The sequence below is a fragment of the Camelus ferus genome, chromosome 8, assembly GCF_009834535.1.
Source record: "Camelus ferus isolate YT-003-E chromosome 8, BCGSAC_Cfer_1.0, whole genome shotgun sequence".
NCBI lineage: Eukaryota > Metazoa > Chordata > Mammalia > Artiodactyla > Camelidae > Camelus > Camelus ferus.
Window position 1 is genome coordinate 71829442 of NC_045703.1, and position 22974 is coordinate 71852415.

The 22974-nt window shown below is 46.1% G+C and overlaps 1 non-coding gene across 1 annotated transcript; it reads right to left on the reverse strand.

The window, feature by feature from the left end:
- Positions 1-21931: 21931 nt before the first annotated feature.
- TRNAT-AGU lies at positions 21932-22003 on the reverse strand. The gene has a single exon. It is a non-coding gene; the product is annotated as a tRNA-Thr (tRNA).
- Positions 22004-22974: the final 971 nt, after the last annotated feature.

Genomic DNA, 22974 nt, shown 5'->3' on the forward strand with positions numbered 1-22974 from the left:
GGCAGGGGCCTGGAGTGTTGAGCACAGAGGAATTTTATACCTTTCATGTTCTGGGGTACTGCCTCTGGTTTCAAAAGTTCTGAGTGGAAACACTGGGGCCACACAGCTGAGCTGAAGAGGGCTTGTCCCAGAATCTCCTGCAAGACAGATCTAACCCCGTGGGGGAGCGGAGTGCAGCCTTGGGCAGGCAGGAGGCAGCGCAGGACACGAGCTCCCCCTGCGCGGTTATGCTCCCGCAGGTGGATTGGAGGAACCTGGGCAACGTACGTCCTGACAGGGCGTGGCTGTTCCTGTGTATTATGAGACACCTGAGCTGGGAGGATATGCCTTTCGCGTCTGTAGCTTTAATCCAGCTGCCGTCCGCCGTGGCCTACGATGTCAGGTGGGGGTCTTGCTGCATTTTTCTCACAGAGTCAGCCGATTTCCCCAACCCTGTATACCACAGCATCTATTTTTTTCTATGGATTTGTATTTTCACCTTTATTACGTACTCACTGCCCACATAAATACATGAATCTGTCTCAGTGTAATATACTGTTCCACTGGCTTGTTTATCTGTCTTGGGTAAAATATATATTCTTAATGATTTTTAACACTAAGTATGTTTTCATATCTGGTGAGGAAGGTCTCCCCTGTTTGTGCTTCTTTTTTCAGATTTTCTTACCTTTATGGTCCTTTATTCCTTCATACAAATTTCATGGTAAGATTTTTCATCCCTTGAAAAAATTCAACCAGAAGTTTTGGTGGAATTGTCTTGGAGTTATACTTCAACTTGGAGAAAATTAGAATCTTTATAATATTAATATGTCTTGTCCAAGAGTATTCATCATCTCTCTATTTCTCTATTTTGTTATGTCTTTCATTAACAGTTTTAATTGTTTTCTATAAAGTTTCTGTGCATTAATGATTAATCCCTATATACTGTAGAGTTTTGACTGCCATTTGGAATAGTATTTTTATTGTATTTTCTAGTTAGTATTGTTATTGTAGAAAGATGCTAAGATTTCACAAGTATTGTAACTGGAAATGTTGATGAATTCTTTTGTTAGTTCTAATAGTTGGATTTGGAATAAACAATTATACCATCCTTAAATAACAACAGTTTCATCTCCTCCTTTCAATCTTTATTCTTTTTCTTTCCTTATAGCATTGGTCAGGAACTTAAGCATAAATTTTAGATAATAGCAGTGAGGATGGACATCTTTGCTCACAATTTTAGAGGAAATATTAAAATCACCTTAATAAGTATAAAGTAAGCTGTAACATTCAGGGTATATAACTTTAACAAATCGGAGAAGTTTCTTTCTATTTCTGGTTTATTAACAATTTTCACTATAAATGTGTGTCAAATTTATCAAGAACATTTTCTGCAACAACTCGGATAATCTTGTGTTTTATACTTGAGTCTTAGTTAATGTGGTGAATTTCATTGCTATATTCTCTTATGGTGAACCACCTTGCATTCATGAACAAAATATTTAATTATTGTGTCTTTTTAAAATATACTATTGGATTTTCTTAGCCATATCTTATTTAAGATATTTACAATATGTGTTTAAAATAAACTATGCTTATACTTTTCTTCTCTTGAATTGCTCTCATCCAGCCATAGAATGAAAAGTGCAATTCTTCGTCTTTTTATATTTGGGGGGAAACCACTTATTATGAAGAAGAAATTAATTGTTCATTGGAAGTTAAATAGAACTTGTCAATAAAGCCATCTGGGCCCTAGAGTTTTGGTGAGGAGAAAGATGTTTTTTAAGTGTTATATTTATACATGTGAGTTGGGTGCCAGCTGAAAGTACGATTAAAACAGTTCCAAGACCCCGGTTAAGCGAGTGAGTGAGGCACTTGTCTCTGGGGTAACCCGTGTGCAGGACTCCACCCTGCTTCCTGCTGCGCACCACCCTCTTCTCTGTTCCCCACATGAGCCACACTGCCTGGCGCAGACTTTGAACTCAGCTCATCAAATTTAGGCACCTGTCATTGACTGGCTCTTTTGGGGCCAAAAGCCCTAGTGAAGCCTACCTGTCTTCTCTCGCTCTACACAGTTGCCATATTTTTCAATTCAAAACAAATTGTCCTTTAGCACCCGAAATTTCAGGTGTCAGAAATGACCAATTGAAACAATAGACGTGGGTCCACCATCGTTGGGAAATTCCCAGCAGGTTCTGTTCTGCTCCCCTCCGGCCAGGGGACAGAATTTACCTTCTGGTTCCTATAGCCCCAGTGCCCAGGCTCCGTTCAGGCTTGTGTATGTGTGTCCCCATCTACTGGAGGGCCAGGCGTCCTCTCGGTCCACGGCCGAGCAGACACATCCGTCCTCCAGACAGTGGGGTCCTGCTGGGCCTGGAGTCCCCACAGCCTGACTGCTGGCCCGTGGGCCAGAAACCTGAAGAAGTATGCTGTTAGGAGATTTTTTAAACCTACAAAGACTCACCTGGAAGTAAGAGTGGTATTGATCTGCTGTGGGCCTAATAAAACTACTCTAGCAGACCTCCCTCACCTATTAGATAAGTGAGCATACCTTCCAGGAAGCTGGCTCCATGTTTAGGCAGAGCTCGACCTGGCCTGAGCAGAACTCTTACCAGGACCCTCACATCTACACGTCATCTGTACAAAACAAGAGGCAGGTGAGGGGAGAGTTTTAAATGCCAAGTTTAGAAGGGAGGAGAGATTGGAGAACATGACAAGGAGTTGTGCAAACATGTGGGCTGCCTCTATTCAAGAAATTAGTGAAAATAAATTAGCAAGATACGGTTTCTCACTGACCTCCTTTAAGGCATTTAGGTGATAAAAAATAATGCACCCCTTCCCCTCCTCCAGAGGGCTCCCAGTCCAGTAGAACAGATGGCCTTCTCCAGAACTTTTCATAGTAAAAGGTAGTGTGTGATCAGCAGAGGCATAAAGAAAATATTTAAATGTAGATAAAGACATGCTAATACTCTTACATGAATCAGTCTTTATTCGGGAAAAATGTCCTTTCCAAAAGCTCTGCATAATTCACCCTTCTCTCTTGCTTTGATGAGAGTTGCTGCTGTTGAAACGTTCTATTTGATTGAGATTTCAGAGTGGCTGTCAATCTTTCCTGTGTCTGTACCACCCATCACGTGTACGCCCATTACAATAAGCAAACTTGGGAAGGTTCAAACTAAGTTTTGTTCTTAACACAAAAGACAACATTGAAATGGATGATTTTCAGCAGAAATATTTTCTCTTACCACTGTGCACTAGGTAACTGATATATTCATGAAGAGTGCCTGCCTTAGAGGAATCAGAAGCAAATGACAGAACCAGAGACAGATATTTTAATTTGACCTATCACTTCCTATAATCAACCATGCTATAGGAGCCAATAAACTGCAGTCATTTCTATTTCTATGCTATTTGTCTTCTCATGGCATCAGACTTGCTTTTACTATTTAAAAGAAACAGTTGGAAAGCTTTCTATTACACCTTGGAATAGTATACGATACACAATAATATTCTTCAAAACGTTGAAATTACTTGCATAAAACTACTAAAGCCAGGTGTCGTTTTGTAACAATTTCTTCTCCAGGTCCATAGAAGAAGGTTTATAGGTACAATGGCCAAGGAATTTATTTTTCAAAATGGAACACTTTTAAGATTAGAAAGGGGTGCTAACTAGATAGATGCCTAGAAACAGACATCAAACAAGGTACTCAGAGACAAACCAAGGGATGCTGGGGGTCTTGAGAAGTAAAGGGGTAGCTGGCTCTGCACCTGCCAGATCTCCTTGGAAACATGCTGATCAGGCTTCCTTACGATACTTACCAGCAGGAAGTCCTTACCAGTTATGGCAAGTCCTCACCTACAGAATGCCTTTAGGGGGCGGTAACTCGGCTATCTAGGTTGCTAAACAACACAATGCTTACAGGTTTGTAGCACATGGGCCTCTGGAAAATGTCAGTGACAAATATGTAGCTATTAGAATATGAAATAGAGGTATTTCATGATTGAAACGGCCCTCTTTATGAGAGCAATGCCCTGCATGGCCAACTAGAAGCCTCATAATAAATCTCGGCAAGCAAGAGCCTGGGAAGTGCAAAGGCAGTTTTGTCTTCCCTCTGATTTGCCAGAGTCTCTTGATTACCTGTACCTTTTGAATCACTAGTAAAGCTTAATAATGGGTACAGTTTCTGATTCTTGAGAATTGATCATGATATTCTGGCTAAACTTCCCAATCTATGATCATAGAATTACACAGAATACACATTTATGATGTTCTTGATCTCTTCTCTAGCTATGAGCACACAGCAATCCTCACATCATGCATTTGCATCTTTTCTCTCATTTCCTCGATCGCCCTTGTCTTAGAACTCTGCCAACACAGTCACAAACACACTGCCACAGACATACTGCCAGTACCTGTAACTGCTCCTGGCTGCATGTCTTAAAAGCAAGTGCTAAATAGAAGATATGAACAGACCAACTACCAGTACTGAAACTGAATCAGTAATTTTAAAACTCCCAACAACCCAAAGTCCAGGACCAGATGGCTTCACAGGTGAATTCCACCAAACAGTTAGAGAAAATATCTATTCTGAAACTATTCCAAAAATTGCAGAGGAAGGAACACTTCCAAACTCATTCTATGAGACTACCATCACCCTGATACCAAAACCAGGCAAAGATATCACAAAAAAAGAAATACTACAGGCCAATATTACTGATGAATATAGATGCAAAAATCCTCAACAAAATACTAGCAAACTGACTCCAACAATACATTAAAAAGATCATACACCATGAGCAGGTGGGATTTATCCCAGTGATGCAAGGATTTTTCAATATCCACAAATCAATCAGTGTGATACACTGCCTTAACCAATAGAAGAATAAAAACCATATGATTGTCTCAATAGATGCAGAAAAAGCTTTAATAAAATTCAACATCTATTTATGATAAAAACTCTCCAGAAAGTGAGCATAGAGGGAACATACCTCAACAAATTGTCCTTTAGCACCCGGAAATTTAGCTGTCAGAAATGTTGGTGGGAATGTAACTTGGTGCAGCCACTATGGAGAACTGTATGGAAGTTCCTTTGAAAAACCTAAAAATAAAGTCATATGATCCAGCAATCCCATTCTTGGGCAAGTATCTGGACGAAACTCTAACACGAAGAGACACATGCACCCCAATGTTCATAGCAGCACTATTTACAATAGCCAAGACATGAAAGCAACTTAAATGTCCATCGAAAGACAAACATCATATGATACCACTTAAATTGTGGAATCTTAAAAAAATGATACAAATGAATTTATTTACAAAACAGAAACAGACTCACAGACATAGAAAACAAACTTACGGTTACCAAAAGGGAAAGGGGTGGGTGAGGGATGAATTGGGGATTAACAGATACACACTACAATATATACAACAGATAAATAATAAGGACCTACTGTGTAGCACAAGGAACCATATTCACTATCTTATAATAACATAATAGACAAGAATATGAAAAGAATACATATTTATATATATGTACGACTGAATCTCTTCGCTGTACACCTGAAACATTGTACATCAATTATACTCCAATAAAAAAATAAACATTTTTAAAAAAGAAAGCAAATGTTTGCTCTTACTTAACCACAGTGCAACGGTTAAAATCAGGTGCTAAACTTGATACAGACTAATGTCTAATCTACAGAACTTTTTCAGATTATTTAAGTGTTCCACTAATGCTTCTCATGGAGAAACAGACAAGCAGACAAAGTTCTGATTCAGGCTTCAGTTCTGAATCACATGCCACGTTTGGTCATCTTGTCAACCTAGCTTCCTGTAATCTGGAACATCTCCTTGGTCTTTCTTTGTCTTTCACAATCTTGATTTTTTTAAAAATAATATGTGGCTTGTGCAAGTTTTCAAAGGACATTTTTCAACAGGATGCTTGACTTGAAGGAGACATACTTAGTATCAGTTTTGCTAGAATAATTGAGCCCTACTGAAAGACAGAGAATGCCCTACAATTGACAGGAATATATTTTAAAAAATTAAATGCAAATCCAATCAAGGAACTGTTGAAAGGTTTTTATTTGTGTTTATCGTTAAACACTGAGATCAAAATAGCTTCCTGACAAAAAATCTGAATAAACATGTCACTACTGAAGAAAAGAGTGTATTTTCTGAGAACTAGTTTTTCTCCTCACCTCATTTATAGTTGACGTTGATCAAAACATACAATTGACAATTTAAAGGAGGAAAAGAGAGCGTTTTCCCTGAGCGCAGACACAACAGCTGTTTTATGGACAGCAGAGTCGCGGGGTAGGTGCTGGGAGCCATCAAAGACTAGGACAAACACTGGCACAGTGAGAATATGGTGCCACCAAATTGTACACATATTACAGTCCATGCTTTTCCAGCTCTGGACAGAATAACTGGGCTTTGTGGCTTTTTGTTAGTTAATTTCCTGGATGCCTTTGTCTGGTGTGAAACCCAGTGATCCTACCTGCATTCTCTGTTTCCACATGTACCCTCTCTTTGCCTGGCCTGTCTGATCTAACTTGGCTGAATCTCCTTCTGGCTGTCATACATGTGTTTCATGGCACACGGCTCTTTATAGTCAATTCCACCATCTGACCTTCTCACCCAGCACCTTCAGGCCAGTGCAATCACTGCTTTCCATCTTACTTCCCTGCTGAGGGTTGGTGTCAGCCCCACTCATCGGGGAATCTGTCCAGGTGCAGCTTCACCAACGCAGTCCCTCCCATGCAGCAGTGCACAGAGAATCAGCTCCAGGGAGACAGAAAACAGGGCAGTGGCTCCTGTGCCAGTCCAGTGTTTCAGTAAATTTACTGAATTTTTCTTTCTTGAAAAACATGCTAAAATTTTCTAATGTTTCTTGAAGTCTGAAATATTTCCATGGGTGTAGTCACTCTGAGGGAACAAATCCTACCTATTATGTGTGCACATGTGTGTGCGTGCGTGTTATGTGCATGTGCGTGTGCAGTGCATGTATGTGCATGTGGGGCGTGCACGTGTGTGTGCACATGTGTGTGCATGTGTGCACATTATCATCTTTATTAATTGCATTATTCAAATCTTTAATTAGCTGTTTTGTCTTTCTTCCAGAGATTGAGAGGACTGTTAAAATGCACCATCATATTGCATTTTGTCTTCTCGTTGCTTTATCTTAGTGAGTCATTTCAACGCACATTCAGTTTTCTTAGGAAACTTTTCTTATAATTACCTGAATTCCTTTGATTTTGTTCCCTTCATCAGCAATGTCAATAAGCTAGTTTACCAGTTGGCTTTTCTCTCTTTAGTCCAACACATGTTAACTAACCTCTCATCTTGTGCGTCTTCTTTTTCTATTTGGTCTAAGTTCCAGGTGAGCTTTTCAAGTCCACGTGTCTGCTCGGTCGTCCCACAGCGTCCGTTCCACTCTTCAGAACGGATTTTAATTCTATTATTGTGAGTTTAGCTGCCATAGTCCCTTCTCGATAGTTTTCTCAGTTTTTAAAACCTGATATTATCTTATTTTTACCTCTTTGTCTTTCTCTTCAGTTTGTTGAAGTGAGATGTTTACTCAGTTTAACTCAAGACTTTCTGATCTTGACTCACGTGACTTCTTGACTCATTTGCCTTCTCCTACGTACAAAAGAACCACTTTTCTTTAGAATCCTGGAGTAGGACATTTTCAGATTTATCTAGGGTTTATTTTTTTATCCACATAAAACAGTGTTTGGCCAGGTTGTCAATCAAATAACATTTCACATCTGTCTGTGGAAAGCAAGTGTTGTGTGAAGCCAACACCCGGTGCCTCCCTGTCTCCACCACCGGGGGCAGCCCTGCTCCTCCTGCTGGACCCGTCCCCGAGGGCGGTCTCCCCTCCATCCACCAGCCCTCCCGGGAGAGGGAGACTCTGCTTGCCTCCAGCCAGCACATGCAGGCTCCCTTCAGGTTTGTTCTCTGGGAGTGGCTGGGCCTGAAGGGACAGACTATGGCAGTGTGGGCAGGCGGGGGTAATACAGCCCTCGGGCTGCCTCAGAGAGCTGCTTTGACACAGCAGAAGGCCAACTGCCCGGAGGGGGTCACAGACCCCGGAGTCGGGGGCAGAAGTGAGGAGGGAGCCCGGGGCCTTCAGTCCTTGGCCAGTCCCTTACCCTTTCTTGAGGCAAAGTTCAATCTATGTTACTAAAGCTTTCCCGCTGACACCACCATAGGTTGTCTGTCATTTGGGCTGTTTGCTTTAGAGCTTGTCACAGTGAGGGGCCAGGTTTGCTCAGAGCCCTTCACGTGCAGCAGGGGGACAGCTCTGAGAGAGGGAGAGAGAGAAACATGGAACATTTCGCTCAGCCTTTCACCCTAAGCAAGAGACATGAAACGGGACGCCCCCAGTTTCACATCTCTCCTGCTCTGCCTTCTGCCTTCTATCCGCATGGGGATGATTCTGGCTACCCGAGGGGCCCAGGGACAGATGGAGAAGCATTTTTCTACAACCCACAGCCAGCCTCCCGAGAGACCATCAGGTAACTGCTTCAGAGGACCAGGCCCTTTGCCCCTGAGCAGAAGCGCTGGGGGTGATGTTCAGGCACTGCAGGGAGGCCCCACTGCCCAGCGGAAACAGAGTCACCAAACAGGAGCACTTTCTGGACAAAGGCAGACCTCTCCCCAGAGGCTGCCAATGTTACACATTTCCTTCCCTTGCTGCAATGCATGTGAGTTCTTGTCTCAGAAGAAGACTCAGATCTTGGTCTAACTGCCTTAATGGATATAGTTTTAAAATTCGATTTTATTCCCCAAAGAAATGGAAATAAAACTATCAATTATGGGATTCATAAATAAGTCCCCAGAAAGGAATTTGACCAAACATCTTCCAATCCGAGTTCTCTGGAGTTTTGTTCTTTTTTCCATGTTTTTATCTAGAATCGAGAAATCTCTGCTGTTGTCCAGGCGACATTTTAAACCCAGAACAGGTTTCAGCACACACTGTCGCAGTTTCCCTTCATTCAGGGAATTGGTGGATCAAACTGCATCTGATGGCTACCTCTGAGGGCACAAGGCCACCGGGTCCTGGGAGGTCGCTCTGCACCTGTGTCTCTGTGATCCGTGACCAAAGGGCCTGAGTGTCCGGGGTCAAAGCTGGTGATGCCCACAGACCCATGGGCTGCCTTCCTCTATTTGCACCTTTGTTACACAAGAACCTTTGGTACTGGCACCCAAAGCTGAGAAAATGTCTACTCCATTTTCTAAATAAAAAATGAACTCTAGGATTTCTGTCTTAACAAACACACATGACTGTATATAAAGGAGGTAAACAGCAAGGACCTGCTGTGGGGCCCAGGGAACGATGTTCAGTTTCTTATAATGAGCTGTAATGGAAAAGAATCTAAAATATGTGTGTGTGTGTGTGTGTGTGTGTGTGTGTGTGTGTGTGTGTGTGTGTGTGACTGAGTTACTTTGCAGTACAGCTGAAACTAACTTTGTAAATCAAGTACACTTCAATAAATAAGAATTTTTTTAAAAATGAACTCAGGGAGTCACCCTTGCTGATAGACTCAGCAGGTCATCAGAGAAGGAAGAGAATGGAGAGCATTCTGTCCCGTCTCAAATGGTAGTGGTCACAGTCAGGTTGTACCCATGTCCCCAACCGCCCACACCGTTCTCTTCCTACCAAACGATAAAACTCTTCCGTAATTTCCCCACATTACTTATGAGAAGACAGTGGCTCTCTGCACGGCTGCTTTCCTCGCTCTTCTAGTGCTGCTTCCTATGCAAAATCTCAGGATTTTGATACAAACTAAACATGCGAACAATTGCTACTATTCACAAAACAAGCCATTTCTTTGGGTTTTTTTCCCCTTTTCCTAGAAAGTTATCTTAGAAGATATATTCTTAAGCAATTTCTAACAAGCATCCATACGGCACTATGAAGTACTGTGAAACTAAGGCTATTTCCTAAGATCATGAACGCCTAACTTTATGAATGCTAAGTGCTTCAACCGCCATACACTTTCCCCACAGATTTCTCCTGAACAGAACTTCTGCAGTTAAAATAACCAGAATCATAGGTAACTCCAAATTTTGTAAATATTTTGAATTTCCTGGATTTTTTTTCCTCTTGTGTTTGAAAACCAGTTCTCTATGGGAACACAAGGAGATGCTAAATGTGAGAGGTGTGAATGGTCTCAGCTTACAGCTTGCAGCCCAGCTATGATATATTTCTGTACCGTGTAGACATAACTAGTTTAAAAATATCACACATTTCACAATCTTAGCATTACACATGTGAAGGGACCAGAACCGACTGTTGGAGCTCTCAGGGGGCTCCTGGCTGTCAAATTATTGCTGCACTGAAAGCCTCCACACAGCAGTTTACTGAACCAGGGATCTGGGCATATTTTGCTGACAGTTGTCATTAGTTCCCATTCCACTGGATACTTTTAAAGACTTCTTTTTGGTAATTTGGCTCACAGTTTTAGGGCCGTACAAAGCAAAGAACCCAGAGCCATAGGTGGCTTCTTGAAAGAGTGTTGGGCCTGTTTGCCGTGTGTCAATGTCGATGTGGACAGAGGATGGAATTTCTCTGGTGCCATCTTGGTGGGGCCCCTGGAGGGACAGAAGAGGAAGGAAGTCTACAGTTGCTGTCACTGAGAAAAGAACCCTTGCACTCTGCAGTTTTATTGTGAGAAGCAGATCGCGTCCGAACTGCGCTCAACAAAATCCACGATCAGCCGTCAGCCACTCGACAACGCGCGTGGTGCAGCAGCGCGCCGGGCAGGCCTTCAGGCCGGGCGGAGAGGCGCGAAGCCCACGGAGCGCAGTGTCTGCCGTCGCCAGACTGGGACTCGGGGAGCGGCCAGGGCTCTCCAGGCCGCTGGGGGAGCGTATGTCTTACAGCACAGCCAAGAGCGCTGAGGACGCTAAACATTCAAGAAGCAGCGAGCATGGACAACAAAGCACTTAACGCATCCAGGAGACAGCAGCAGGAGTTGTGAGAATAAAAAGATAAAGAAAAATACACACACAGCTGGAAATAAACCGTAGGGATTTGGGAACATGAGACGATACGAAAGAAAACCTAAGAGACGTGGAAGCAAAGATAGCTCACAAAAGCCCATCGACAGCTGCTCAGCCCATGAAGACGCGATTCTGCGCTTCCAATCAGCCAACGGAAAGAGGGAAACTCTGTCGGCTGCCTAATTGACAGCACAAATAAAATCTTAGAAAATTGGTCGTTCCAGAGAAGCACAGGTTAATTTAACTGAGCCCTGACAGATGTGTCTCCAGAGTATAATGACGATTTTTTGTGATACTGGTGAATAGTGTCCTTGACAACATCGGTGCATTGAAAGGAAAATAGCTCCCTTTAACGGAGACTTAAGGCACAACAACCAAAGCACATTTGGGTAAAAGAAATTCTACTTGAGGTCAAAATCGTGCAGCCCAAGCTTACGGCTCTCTGAAGGTCTGGCAGGAGCAACTGATGGACGACACGCCCTCTAGGCTATGGGCTCCGTCCCTGTCCCTCCACCTCACAGGGAGGAGCTTTGAGGCAGTATCTAAAATCAGATCCAAAGTTTTCCTCAGAAAGCAGTTGTGGGTTGATTACAACACAGAAAATGGCCAAGGAGATTTTAGCTTAAGCTAGACCATCCTGCAAAGTCTAGGCTGGGTTCAAAGGCTGGTTGGAAGGAAGACTTGGTTCCAGGTTGCTTACACTGTAGCTTACGACCAGAACAGCAAAGCAGCACCACCGGGGATACAGAGCCGCTGGGAGCACGGGCACGGGACCTAAAGGGCTCCTGACCCTCCTCAGTTGCTCTCTGAGATGTAACTGAGGTCTGACACCATGGGAAGAAGCATGGCTACCCTGCTGGAGAGATGACACAGAAAGAGAGAGAGAGATCCTGGCTGGGCCAGCTGCCAGTTGTTACAGCCGTACCAGCAGAAGCACCAGGTACATGAGTGGAGTCTCCCTGCAGCCATGAGAATAAGGCCACGTGGGATGAGCAGAAGAACCGCTGAGCTGAGCCCAGTCCCGATGGCAGAGTCAGGCGCACAGCAGTGGTTACCAGCTCCAGCCAGTGAGTGTGCGGCTAGTCGGCCAAATGGCGTCAGATTACTGACAGGGCCCCACACTTGGAAAGAAGTTAAAAACACATATATCCAAACACCCTCAAAGCCCACCCCTCCCAAATTCCAAAACAGCAGTAATAATGAAGCGCCGGCCACCGAGCATTATCACTCCCTGATGGATGAACTTAATCAAAGGGCTGCGCCGGCTGCTGCCTGTGGCCTAGTCAAGTGCTGAAGGAGAACAGGGTTCTATGGTTATGGAACCAGAAAGTCCTTTCAGCAACTGGATAAAACAACCCCCACAGAAGCTACACATCCACCAGAAATGAGGATTTTGATTTTGAAATAGTTGCTTTAAAGCCCTTTAGTTGAATGGACTTAGTGCCAAGCTTCTAAATACACTGAAGAGCTAGAGATGTGGATGGAGGAGAGTGTAGGAAGAGAAACTCCATCCAAATGGAGAAAACATGGTGAACAAGGCCTGGAGGTGGGGGAAGGGGGCCAAGTTGAGGACAAGGTGGCAAAGCTGGGGGATGGAGTGAGGCGGCTGCAGCTGGGGCTGAAACCCTGCATGGATGACCTTTGTATCCACTTCCCAGGGCACCCCAACAAGTGCCACCACCTGGGTGACTTGCGGATATCTGTTCATTCATGGTTCTGGAGGCTGGAAGTCCAAAAACAAGATGTCAGCAAGGCTCTAAGGGAACATTCTTCCCTGCCTCTTCCAGCTTCTTCTGGTGGTTGCCAGCCATCCTTGGCATTCCTTGGCCTGTGAGGGCATAACTCCAATGTCTGCATCCACTGTCACACGCCTTGTCCCTGTGTGTTTCTGTGTCTTCACGTGGTGCTCCCCTCTCCCCGTGTCTGTGTGCAAATTTCCCCTTCCTATAAGGGCGTCATCGGACTGGGGTGCATCCCATTTCAGCATGACCTCACCTTAATCTGACTGTCTCCATCTGTGGAGGCCCTATTTCAAACAGCCTCACGATCTGAGGTTCCAGGCAAGCATGAGTCTGGGGAGATTCTTTCCAGCCCTGTACAACCTTCAGTTGTAACCAAGACGCTTGGATTTCTTTACCGTGCAGTTGCCCCCTCAGAGGAGGGGTTTAATGAGTTACTGCGAGAGGGATGACCGTGTCAGGACCGCCTGTGAATGGAGGAGTGGTCACACCCTCCTTTTTGTAATCAAAATCACATTTTTTCCATCAACATGTTGTGCAATAATCTGGCACGAAAACTGTTTGAGAGAAAGAATGAAAAGAAACCAGGAACAGAACAACATAGATTGAATCCCCACCCTGTGTCAGGCGTTATTCATAAATTATCTCATTAGGTGTCAGTAGACCCCCTCCAAGATGAGAAAACTGAGAGGTAGAGACATTCAGACCTGCCCAAGGTCACGGACAATAAACGGTTTGAATCTTTCACTTGCCTTTATGGGGCCCAGCACGTGTACCTCAACAGCATGTAACAAGTATTGGTAATGAAGGAGCACTTGCGGGAGGGGCCGGTGCTGCCACCTCTTTCCATGGGCTTCGAGAAAGACCATGAAAGACTGGGTTTCCTTTTTTTCTTTCTTTCTTGCAGGGGGGGAGGTAACTTATTGGGGTTTATTTATTGAGTTTTTTGATGGAGCTACTGGGGATTGAACCCAGGACCTTGTGCATGCTAAGCGTGTGCTCTACCACTTGAGCTACACCCTCTCGCCTGGATTTCCTTTCAGATTATATTATTGGTTGCTAGACTATGCTTCTGTGGATGCAAGTGGGCAGCGTGGCCAGCAGAATTTAAAAGGTATGTATATAAAACGTATAAACATTAACACTATGCAAGGAAATACAGCTTGGTAGAAACAGATTATTTTTTTCTTACTGAAAAAACTTTTCTGAATCTTTCCCATGAATATCTTTGCTTCTATAATAGAAATGAATATGAATTAGACATTTTTAAAAAACAATTTTGTATTCAGGTCAGGACTTGGCACCGAGCTCCGCGCCTACTAGCTAAGCGATGTGCGGCACTTCAGGGCTGTCTTTGCCCGTATCTGTAAACACGGATGAAAACAACATTGCCCTCCCAAGACCGTTCAGACTCAGATCAGGTCTTAAAAGTTCAAGCGCCTGGAGCAGAATAAAAGACAGTATGTGTGGGGCCCACCCAGGCCTTGGCCATGGGGGCTTCTCTCCCGAGAAGCAAGTCAGCCAGCTCCCAGCCAGGTGTGACCAGGCACACACCCCCAGCACGGCGCCGCTCACACGCGCCGCTCACAGACAGCAGCTTTATTTCTAAGCCTGTCTTTCCAGCAGAGCATTAGCCCTGTTAAAATAAAATAAAACGGAGAGGAGGCTTGAAACCCGCCCCCAGCAAGCAGACAAAGCCCTGTAAGCCACATAAACAAAACTAAATCTACTAGTTTCATGAACATGAGCGAAACTGAACTTAGGTTATTTCTTGTAACTGCCTCTGATGATCATGAAATGAACCCAGGTCATCTTCCTGCAATAAGGTAACCACTTTGAACTAATCACCTGCCCAGGGTAATAACCGGTCGCTGAACAGCAGACGACTTCCTCCTTCTCGGTTACAAGCGCCCCGTGGCGTCACGACGCTGAGCGCCCCGTCAGCTTCGGGCCTGAAAGCTCCCAGCTGCGAGCTGTTCCTGTGCGCGCGGTAAACTCTCACTAAATGCTGCCTGACCATCTGGTGGCTCAGTTTGTACTGTTTCTGGATTTTTGTCACCTTTAAGGGCAAACAGGATATCTGTCTTCATGCCAGTCTCCGCTAGAACAGCTCCTGGCATGTGGTAGGTCTCAAAATATTTCAAATTCATAAATGAATTAATATTATTCAACAATATGGTTTTACAATTTTATAGAAGATTGTGTAACTTTTTTAAAGTAGACTTTTCCTTTATCATTTTATCATCCGGAACCCTAACAACAAGTTTAAAACGAACCTTGCAAATTGTGGAGGAAGGAGCTTCACAGGGACTAATGCCTGTTACTTAACGGGGTTGGGATGTTTAAATATGGACCCACGCCCAGAACAGTAGGAAAAACTGTAACGACATGAAAAGGAGGAAAGTTAGTTTTGAGCAGCTCTTCTTCCTTTAGAAGGTGCGGTCCTGTGTGTGCGGGACTTGTGTCTGAACTTCACGCACCGATTCTCTTCAAAAACACCAAAAGGCTCCTTCAAGCCACGCGGTCGTGAGCGGGGGCCCTGGTGTGGATGGCTGGTCACGTGGGCGTGAGTGGAGGCCCTGGTGCACACGGCTAGTTTTTACACAGCGCATGAGTGGACACCCAGGCTGCAGGAGAAGGTGAAACCTTGGCAAATTCACCAGACCAGGTCCTCACGCTTGGAATTCCTTATGAAGCAGCTCTCTCCCCTGCTGGGAACCACATTTTACATGTTGAGTAAATTAATCTCTGAAATAATAAAGATTAATCGAGGAGTTTCAGATTTTGGCAACTTTGAATGTGAAAATTAGACTTCACACTGCTGACTAGCAACAGGGTAACACATGCACCTGACTCTTCCCCTAAGTATGGGTAGTTTTCATCTACATCAAGCATTCAAATAGCCAAATGCTAGTAAGCATGTGAAGTATTCTGCCACGACATGTTTCGAGCTAGTGGGGATGGTGACAGATCTTTCAAAACCATACACTTTAAAATAACAGGTATTTATCCAGATTTTACTGCTTACCAGTTAGGCAGGCAAACTGGCAGGGTTACTGCAATGTGAGAACAATTTCTGCATTTTTAGGCGATACATACACCCAAAACGCGTTATTTGAAATGCTAGTTTAGGAAAGACGTAACAATGTAAGTGATGTCATGTTTGTAACGGAACTTCTATTACCAAGTCTCCTCTGAAAGGCTCTGGTAAATTTAAGAGCCTCAAATGAAATGTCTTCTCTGATCTTCTCTTTCCCTTTTTCTCTCTCTTCTGCATCTGTTTTTCTTTTTAGCAGAAGAGAAACCGCTTAAATACCTTTAAGAGCATTGCTAGGCTGCTCAGCGGGCTCCTCTGGCCAACTCTGTTGATGGCTGAAACAGTTTAGGGGAAAAAATCTGAGTTTTGGAACCAATACTATAAAATTAGACGCCTCTCCAAAATTTTGGAAGCTTGCCCACAACGACTGTGGTTGGTAAAGTGCTGACTCATACCTTTTTTGTGGCAGCAAGAAGGTCATGAGTGTTCAGAGCCATGGCTATTAGGTTTTCCATAAACGTTGGAAAACTAAACACTTGGAAAACTAAACAAGTCAACTTTCTCCAACCAGTCGTGTCACCTGACCGGTCATTTTACAAGCCTCTGAGTCCCTTTTCAGGGCCAGGGTAGACAGAGGTGGACACCTGCTATCATTCCAGTCACTTGACCACTTTCTCTTTCAAGGGGCGTTGAGGCAGAGGAAAGCCATCTCTGTCCCCAGCTCTGTGGGCAGTGTGGGCGCCTGCAGCCGCTGGACTGGGAGCTGTGCACGGCAGAGGCTGTGACAGTGGCCACGTTTCAGGTCATATGTGTTCAGCTTTGCAGCTTCCAGACTGTTCCGTGCTCTCATGGGGAAAAGCACAAATCACCTCGTCCTGGGCTCCAGGTGGGTCAGAGACATGCTGCAGAGTCAGAGGAGGCGATGTTGAGGCTTGGAATAAAAAACAAAGGCCTCTCCACGAACCTAGAACTCTCGGAGACTGGGAGACCAGCCTCACACAGCATGTCACGCGCGCGCCTCTGAAAGCGTGCTGAGGGTTGGTTGACACCTATGTTGGCCACGCAGTCTAGTAAAGCAGCAGCTGTGTTTTCTTAATTAAAAAACAGCAACAACTTTGATTCCCTGAGTAAAGTCTTGTTCTTGGGAAGAGATACATTTCCTCAGTGCTTCAATGTCTTGGCTCATAAAATGGGTGACCAGAGACCACCACATTATGAAGCGTTGTGAGACAGGAAAAAAAACTTTAATTGAACGTGCATGCCAATCACCTGAGTGTCCTGTTAAAACGCAGAATCGGGTTCGGCCTGTCTAGGGCAAGAACAGAGATGCCGCGTTTCTCACCAGCTCCCAGGAGACGCTGATTCTGTCCAACTGGGGACCATCCTGGGGGCAGCAGATGGAGCAAGGACGCCGTCCCCAGGAGGATGGCTCTGCAGGGCCTGCGCGGGTAACGGACCAGATGAGGAGGAGGAAGGATGGGGAAGACATTTCAGGGTGAAATGTGGTGCAAACGCCAAAATGTCTACGAGAGGCAAACTCCTTGACAAGGTGGGGCAGTGAGGGGGGCTTGTGTGATCTTTTTGCTCTAACTTCGCTGAGTTCCCCGAAGTCCAGCACCCAGCTCCTCCCCATGACACACTCCGCCAGCGAGGGCTGAGGCGAGGCCTGTTACTCGTATCTGTCTACATGCTATGCCCGCACACTACCGTATGTGAGATAAACCCCAGGTGCTGCTGTACAGCACAGGGGACCACGTTCCATGCCCTGTAATAGCCTGTAATGGAAAAGAACCTGACAAAGAATGCGTACACACATATAATGGATAACTGAATCAAGAGGCTGGACACCTGAAATTAACACAACGTTGTAAATCCACTTTTCTTCAATAAAAACATTAATTAATTAATTAAAAAAAAATAAACAAACGCATGCTATGTCCCAGATTTCCCAGAACAGTCCTGATCTCAAAGCTCCACCTCACTGGGCCTTTTAGCACTCATTTCTGTGGGACCCTAAGTCCTCAATTGTGAGTCAGAAAACAGGGCAGGCTGAGCGTTCTCCCGCCACCTCCCCGCCCAAGCCCGGCAGTCGAGGGGCTGGGGCTGCCCACCGTCCCCGCAGGGCCCGGGTCTTCCGGCTCACGGCTCCCCCCGCCCCGGAGCCCAGGGCGGCTGGTCCTCCGCGTGCAGGCGGCTCAGGAGCCTGGCAGCGTGGAGACCGGCCGGCCCTGCGGATATCACCCCGCTCACGGCTCCCCCTCACTCGGCGGCCCTGGTCCAGCCCGGCGACCGGCCGGGGAGGGAACAGCGTTACCTCTGCGATGCCGCCTGATTCTAACTGCCGCTGGTCGGTCTGAAGGATGACGAACTTAGTGGACTTGAAGAGTGAACCCTAAGCGCGCAGGGAAGTGGAACAGAGCCCAGATCTGGCTTCTCTGAGATGCGGCCAGAGCGCACCTCCGCCCGGGAGGCGTAGACCAGTGGAACCCTCAGCTCTCCCCGGGCAAGTCCCGGGCAGTGGGGCACCCGGGAAAGCAGGGAGGTTCAGCGAGGGAGGAAGGGCCTGGTGCCTATGAAACGGCCTTCACAATAGTCTAGAAGGTAAGATCCGAGCCCTAGTTTGCAGCTAAACCCATTAAGAATCGGGACATATCTGTAAGTTGCTAGTAACAGGGGAGCCAGGATTGCAAAGGTCCAATCCGCCCCAGGGCCAAACGCACAGGGCACGGCTGCTCCTGACGCGGAGGGAGTCACCAGACACGCCTAAACAGGCTGCCCGCGGGGTGCGTGTCTGTGTGTGAGTGTCTGCGTGTGTTCGTGTTATACGTTTATGTGTGTGGTGTACGCGTGTGCGTGGCATGTTTCTGTGTGTGTGTGTGGTTGTGTGTGTGTGTGTGTGTGAATACATGTCCAGAAAGGACAGAAGAGGTGGTCACAGTTAACGTGTATGTTACTCTCAGAGTGTACTCAGATCACCAAGGTTTCTGCCCAATTATTTTTCAAACTCTGAACATGGAAAACCATGGCCAGATGGAAACACTTGTTGACAAACGCTGAAATGTTTCTGCATAGTTTGGCACAGATGTGTCCAACGAATGCCAACTTAGGTGACATGATTTCCAGTTTAAATTCGAGCGCAAATGACTGTCTGTGGCCTCACCTAGAACTCATGCCAGCTCCCCACCTGACATGAGCAGCCTTCATTTGTGACTTAAGTTTTAAATTGAAGCAGATTCTAATCATGTTTCCAGCCTGTGTGATTGTGTGCGGGAAACAAAAGCCCTGCTATTAATAAAAAGTTGCCTGGGCAGGCTACCAGTGATTTTGTTTCTTTTGAGTTTGAAAGAACTGAGCCAATGGCAGGAGAGAAATGTTCCTCCTTTGGAAATTTAATTCATAACATGAGGAAAGTCAACTGCCTTTGGAAAATCTCAGGTAATGTCCAAAATTTAGTCAATGATTTGATTACAAACAGACACCCAGTGGAAATACAGCAGACAAGACTTGGTAGCCTTGTTCCTCTGTCACTCACAGAACTACTGCCTCGGGGACCCTCCCACTGTCTGTGAAAACTGAGAGGGGGCACAGAATGCCCTAAGACTCGGCTTTGAATTTGCAAATTTTTATTTGACAAAGATTTAGAATCACCCTTTTTAATATGAAGGTCTTATCATGACAAATATAGGCTCAGAAAAAAGTGACAGGTCAGGAGACTGGGAGAGATGGGAAAAATAGACTCCGGGGTCTGCTTTCCGAGGCCCATTTTCCCAAGTGGCCCTTTAGCTTCCCAGAGAAAGGGAGGGAGGGAGGGAGGTTGGAAGGAGGGGGGAGGGAGGAAGGGAGGGAGAGACGTGAAAAGGAGGGAGGGGGAGGGAGGGAGGAAGAAATCATGAGACTAGATTTGTTTTCCAAAGGTCACCCCAAAATCACACACACACGAGGCTAATTGTGGATTTACTTAGAATTTACCTTAGGATTAAGTCAGAACAGCTGTGGCCTTGGGAAAGCATTGCAGGGTGATTTTCAATGCATTCACTTTGATCTTTGGCTGTATTTTAAAGCTCTTCCAGTTTAAAACCATCCATGCATTCTGATCTCAGGTAAAGACAACTACTTTCAACCTGCTGGAGGCTCTGGTTCAGGGTCTCCTGGTTCCCATGGGGACCCGCCACAGAACATGCAGGCCTCCTTGGTTCCATGGTCCAGGGGCAGCAGGACCGGGGGCGGCCTGAGTTGGACCTCCTCACCTTCTGGGCGGAGCTGCAAGATGACAGCCACGCCCGCCCACACGCTGCGCCCGTGGCCCGTGGGGAGCAGGGCCCGGGGGCGGCAGAAGGGTTCCTCCTGAGCCGGTTTCCATCACTGCGGAGGCTGGAGGGAAGCTCTGCTCATACACGGACTTGCCGCCGCGGGAACCTAGAGGGGACAGACGGGGCTGAGCCACCTGGTCTGAGTTCCGCTTCCATAACTTGGGGCAAAGTACTTCATCTCCTTGAGACCCCGTTTCTTCTTCTGTAAGTGGGATTATCAGGAGCTGACCAGCACGGCTTTGGGACATCCCTTGCTGGCTGTGAGCCGAGACCCAGCAAATCTGGACGGGGCCCTGTCACACCTGGCATTAGCAGTTTCCGTTTCCACTGAATGAGCCCCGTCAGGACAGAGTCACCTCCGGGACTGCTCGTGTTTCAAAGGTGTGCCTTCATGTTACACTTCCATTTCTGCTTTCCATATGGACGGCCTTTCCATGGGTTTGTCTACACTCTCTGTCTACCTTCTGTCTACACACTCTGTGCCATGTGCCCCAGCTCTCCCTTCATTCCTACGTGCCCCGACGTGGTTCTTGTGGTGGTCACCATCAGCCCCATTTTATCGCCTTTCTGTCCTGGCCTCACCTGGAGCAGCGTCTTCACAGCTGACACCACGTCCTGGAAACCCCGTCCTCCCTCGGCATCTCCCCTCTGCCTCTCCTCTGGGTGTCCCCACCTCGACAGCGACCCCAGTGCCTGCTCCTTGGTGGCCTTCTCCCTGCCCTTCCTAGCCCTCAGTGCTGTGTGATCCTGAGCCATCCTCTCATCTCGCCCAGAAATTCAATGACCATCTTCATGCTGGAGACTCCAAAAGTGCATCTCTAGCCAGACTCCCTTCCAAGCTTCAAACTGTGCTTATCCAACGGGATTCACAGGCATCTCAAACTCAAGTGTCTGCAGTGAAACACTTTGGATTTCTCCCCTCAAATATGCACCCACCACCCAGACCCCCGACCTCAGTAAACAGGGCCATTGTTCATCCAGTTACTCAAGACAGAACCCCGGGGCTCTCCCTCAGTCCCCTCTTCTCTTCACACTCACACCCAATTCCCAGCAAACCCTGTCCAAGCAACTCCCGAATGAGAGCCAGTCTGACCTCCGGGTCCACCTCCAGGCCCTTCAGCCTGGTCGCTCATCTTTCATGGGGACGGCTGCCAACCCCAGCAGGTCTTTCTGCCTCCGCTACTGTCCCCTTCCCCCACCAGCCCTTCTTTTTCCTAAATTCCCTGTCATGCCCTTGAAGACCCTGCGGGGGCTGGAGGGTGTAGCTTAGTGGTAGAGCGTGTGCTTGGCAGGTGCACGAGGTCCTGGGTTCAATCCTCAGTTCCTCCACTAAGGGGAAGGAAAAACAGACCCTTCCCATCTCTCCAGCCTCATCTTGATTCTCTCTCTCCCTCTCTCACTCACTCACGTGGCATTTCTTTTCTTCTGAGAATACGCCAAACTGTGGTTTTACTCAAAAGCCCACCTGACATGTGTTTCCTCTGTCGGGAATCCTCATAACTAAACTGTTTATAAGAGTGGCCATTCTCATGCTTTGTCTTAACACAATCTCACACCCCCCGAAGTTATTCCACCCCCCACACACTCCTGCTTGGTTGCCCTAGAACAAGCGTGGCGAGGGCTGGGCCCAGACTCTTACTTAACCTGGTGCTCCCAGCACCCAGCACAGTGCCTGGTGTGCAGCCGGCCCACAACAAACACTTGAAGAGGGAGTGAAAATCATTATCTGTACTGTTTTCAAGATATTCTTTTTTGTGGGGGAGAGGTAACGAGGCTTGCTTGCTTATTTATTTATTTATTTATTTATTTATTTATTTATTTATTTATTTATTTATTTATGTATGTATTTATTTCATGGAGGTACTGGGGATTGAACCCAGGACCTCATGCAGACTAAGCATGTGCTCTACCACTGAGCTATACCCTCCCCCCACCATTATCTTTAATAATAAAACTTGTGCAGCATACTTTGTGTGGTAGGCAAATCAAAGTAAACAATGTTATTGGAAAACACTTTTTAATTATAAAACAATTTAAGTAAGTATATTAGCACTTTACCTTGGATGCATATGCAGGTAAAATTTTAATATGTAAGACGTCTAATCCCATAGTAGTAAAAGCCATTGAAGTTTTTTAAAGAACACACATGTAGATCTTTAAAAACCCTCTTCAGCAAATTACTTTAACTACCAACGCCGTTTATGCAGGAGGATTGTTTCATTCACCCCGAACTACGTTCAACAGACTACTGGCGGCAAGCCGGGCTCAACAGTGAGGACGTTTCTGGCTACAAGTCACAACAAAGCGACACCCAAAGCAGCAGCAGCAGCAGCAGCAGCAGCAGCAGCGGTGTGACCGGGAAGGGCCCTGGGGTCACAGAGGAAAGGAGGGGGTTGAGAGAGGAAACGCCGCTCCCTGAGCTTCAGCGAAGCTGCCTCTTTTCACGTGTTTAACTATTAAAAGTAAAGACAGAATCTGGTAACTTACCTGTAAGGAACAATCTAACAAAGATGTATGTGCAAAGATATTAATCTTAGCATCGTTTAAAATCATGAAAAAGTATTATAAATTCACGCCCAGCGGCGTGGGACTGGTTCCCTGCCCGTGGACTGTGTCCCTGTGGTTGAGCAGGACGCAGCTGTGCAGTGACGCGCGTCCTCAGCACCCACCCGGTGTGTGCGCTCCACGGAGAAGGCTGCCCGGCAAGGAGACGGAGATGCGCTGGTATCAGGCCAGCAGGTACCTGAGAAGGTGCTCAGCCTCACTAACCCCCAGGGAAATGCAAATCACAACCACAATGAGGTATCACCTCCCACCTGTTAGAATGGCATCAAAAAGACAAGAGATGCTAAGTGCTGGGGAGGGTGTGGAGAAAAGGGAACACTTGAGCACTGTTGG